Raw genomic sequence first — 3,844 nt, 5'->3', positions numbered from 1 at the left:
TGTTCAGCAAACTGTGAGGGTTTAACGGCGCCAGTCACACTTGGAAGAGAAAGAGAGACACATATCCAACAATACCAACGTCACCTGGATAATATTTAACAATTATTCAACAAGAATCAGGGGCCGTTGCACGTTCACACTGAGGACACTGCAGGCCAGTGGAGCCTTGGTTGACACAAGGCTACAGATGGCTATCGGGGTTTGTTTGTGTGAAGGGTGCTACAGTCTCTCTCTCTCTCTGTGGACGTGTATGTGTATATGGGGGGGTTAAGTATGTGTAAGCGATTGACAGACCGTCTTTACTTAATTTTCATGTATTTTTTTACAACATTTCATTCTGCAAACTCATGAAAACTAACTAGTTTCTGTCATGAGATCAGTAGGCACTGTCAGTCCCCAATTTTGTGTTCTGTACAGAAGCACCCTTCACACCAGCTGTGTTTAGGCTGCTGTACCCACATGAACCACTAGAGGGCGACACAGGGAAGCATTTTAACACTAACAAAACCAATTCATCCTTATTTAGAGTTGTGAAAGGCCACAAATGTGAAAAAACTAACAAAACAAAACAAGGACTATAGGTTTGTAATGTTGGAGCTGCGCCATTGTTTGTACAGTGGGTCAGACATGTACGCACCCACTTTTTTTAAGTTTGTGTGTCTGCCTTGACATTGAGTGTTACAGAAAAACTAGATTTCAAAGCAGCTTTTGGAGCTGGTCCATGATTACAAATTCATGCTCTGCAACAAAGCTTTGTTAAGGGCCACACAGCTGCCTTCTATCAGACCGTATAGCATCATTAAGCTATGTTATCCTGTTCAAACAAGCAGATATATTCTATATCCATAATACTTACTTATTTAAAGACAGTTTAGAGGTTAGGTCATTAGAATGGAGCCCAATAGGCTTGCAGACTCCTGTCATGACAGTGTAAGTACAAAGGTTTTTCCTAAATTAACTGAAGTGCAGAGTATGTGTCAGGTTGTGTAATCTGCAAATCAGCCAATCAGAGTGTTTACTGATCTTTGAAAACAATATTTTGTATGTTCTGTCCTGTGGAGCTGTGTTGAGGTTATTTATTATTCTCAGTGTGTTCTAAATATTTCTGACATACAAACATACATATCATACTAATCAGTGGCAGCATGTACCACATTCTGTATGTACATGTACCAGGACTGAAAGGAAACAAATGAACATGGTTTGCTTTGATTTTGTTTTTGTTACTATTCTATGTCACCATACTGTATACTGACTTTTATGTTGTTGCACTGGAATGAGGAAGCAAAAATGTCACAAATTGCTGCTGTGAAGAAATATGACTTTTTTGTGATTCATAGATGTTTCATATTTTGGTTGAACAAGAGCTTATGTTAAAGACTTTATCCAACAATAGAGAAATTAAAAAAATAGTAGGCTTTGTCTGCACCTTCATTCACAGCAGCTTTGTGCTCATGCATGTGAACCTGGGAGCTATGATTTTAAAGGACAACACCAGTGTTTTGGCTCTTTAACTACAAGTTGTAGTTTTTACTGAACATGTTTCAAATACATGGAACAGAGTTTTAGGTTTTAGGTTTTAGGATGTGTCTTTCCAGTCTTTTCAAGAAGCTGTTAGTTTCCATCTGATAGTCACTCTGTACTGAGATCAATAGAAAACAGCTGTCTGTAATAGTAGTGGAAAAAAACACCCAAACAACTCAGTCACAACAACAACAACAAAACAGATTCCTGTGATCGTACCAAATGTGATTTAAACAGGAAAACACACTGGTGTAATCCTTTAAACATCAAATCCCAGACTTCATAGGAGATACAAAACTATTAGATAAGGCCAGTGGTGTCTTTCTGTTGCAGGAAAGATAACAAACCATGCTGTGAGTTTCAGAGTGTCCATAATCACATGTGTAAATGGCATATTAAAAGAACAGGTAGTACCTGCTTGACAGCATCTGAGTCAGACTCTTGTTTATTAGATCAAACTGATTTAAAGTTGATCTTTACAGAACAAAAAGCTTTTCTGATATCACCCTAATTACACTGCCCAACAGTAAATAAAGCATCAGTAGCTTGAGGTCCTGTGTGTCCTGTGATTAAATATAACTGCATGCAACAATATGAGGGTGACCAGTGTGTTAAGATGGTATTTCCTTGGGCAATACGGAAATTGTGATGGTGTGAAGCACATGTCAAAAGACATGAGCCTGCAGCATGTAAAGAAGAGCAGTAGAGGTGGCTGCTGTTGCTTACAGCCATACCACCCTGAAAACGCCCAATCTCGGAAGCTAAGCAGGGTCGGGCCTGGTTAGTACTTGGATGGGAGACCGCCTGGGAATACCAGGTGCTGTAAGCTTTTCTCTTCTCTTTACAAACAACAGAGGGCGCTGCTGCTTCACTAGTCACCAACACTGAGAAAACCAGCAGCTACTGACAGAAAAATAGTGAGAACACTAATGCTTCTGATGATACTGGTTTCCAATACATGTGCAGCAGCATACATATGTTAGGCCTGTTGCCTGGTCACGCGGCTTAGCATCCTGTGGAAAGTGAACAAATAATTTCTTCTGTAAGACAAAAGAAACCTTTTGACAGATTGACCCTCCCTGCATTGTTTGACATTACATTACAGGATGTGGCTACTTTACTTGAATGTTTCCATTTCATATCGCTTTCAACTTTCATTGGATTAAGTCAAGTTCAAAGTGTTTATTTGTCATATGCACAGTTAGGAAACGTGTTTCCCTGTACAATGAAATTCTTACTTTGCTGTCCACATGAATGCCACAAAATACAAATGAAATATAAAGTAGATAAATAACACAAAATCTAAGGCACTTTAAGCGGCGCAGATGCAGCAATATAGTATAAGAAAAGTTCTCTCTGGGTACTCCGGCTTCCTCCCACAGTCCAAAGACATGTGGCTTAGGTTGACTGGTGTCTCTAAATTGCCCATAGGAGTGCGTGTGCGGTTGTTTGTCTATGTGTTAGCCCTGCGATGGATAGGTGACCTGTCCAGGGTGTACCCTGCTGTCGCCTGATTGCCGGTTGGGATTGGCTCGCCAGTGATGCGACCTATCACTGCGGTGTCGTCTGCAAACTTCAGGATGATGATGTGTTTGTGGGAGGCGACACAGTCGTGGGTGAACAGGGTGTAGAGGATGGGACTGAGGAAACATCCCTGTGGGGTGCCAGTGTTTGTAACAATGCTGGCTGAAGTCCTATTGCCAATCCTGACAGTCTGGGGCCTGGCAGTCAGAAAGTTCAGGATCCAGTCACAGAGGGTGGGGTGCAGACCCAGTGTGAACAGTTTGTGGGGGACAACTGTGTTGAAGGCGGAGCTGTAGTCAATGAAGAGTATCCTGATGTAGGAGTCTCCATTTTCCAGGTGAGAAAGGGAATAGTGTAGGGCAGCCGCGATGGCGTCTGAGGTAGCCCTGTTGGGCCGGTAGGCATACTGCAGGGGGTCCAGGGGGTCTGGTATACTGCTCTGAATGCAGGCCAGCACCACTCTCTCAAAACACTTCATAATGATTAGGGTGAGTGCCACTGGACTGTAGTCGTTCAGGCAGGTGACCGGGCTCTTCTTGGGAAGGGGGACAATGGTTGTGGGCTTACAGCAGGTGGGAATGAAGCTCTGGCTGAGGGAGATGTTGAAGATGGTGGTGAGAACATCAGCCATCTCGCTGGCACATGCCCTGAGAACCCTCCCAGGGATGTTGTCCGGTCCTGCTGCTTTGCGGGGGTTGATCTTCCTCAGGCCTGCTGAGACAGTTGGTGGGGGGTTGGGTGGTGTGTGTGCGCCTCCTCTTGCTGTGGCTGGGGGGCTCAAAGCAGGGGGAGAAGG

The sequence above is a fragment of the Monopterus albus genome, unplaced genomic scaffold (genome assembly GCF_001952655.1).
Source record: "Monopterus albus unplaced genomic scaffold, M_albus_1.0 scaffold318.1, whole genome shotgun sequence".
Classification (NCBI taxonomy): domain Eukaryota; kingdom Metazoa; phylum Chordata; class Actinopteri; order Synbranchiformes; family Synbranchidae; genus Monopterus; species Monopterus albus.
This window is presented reverse-complemented; position numbering follows the sequence as displayed.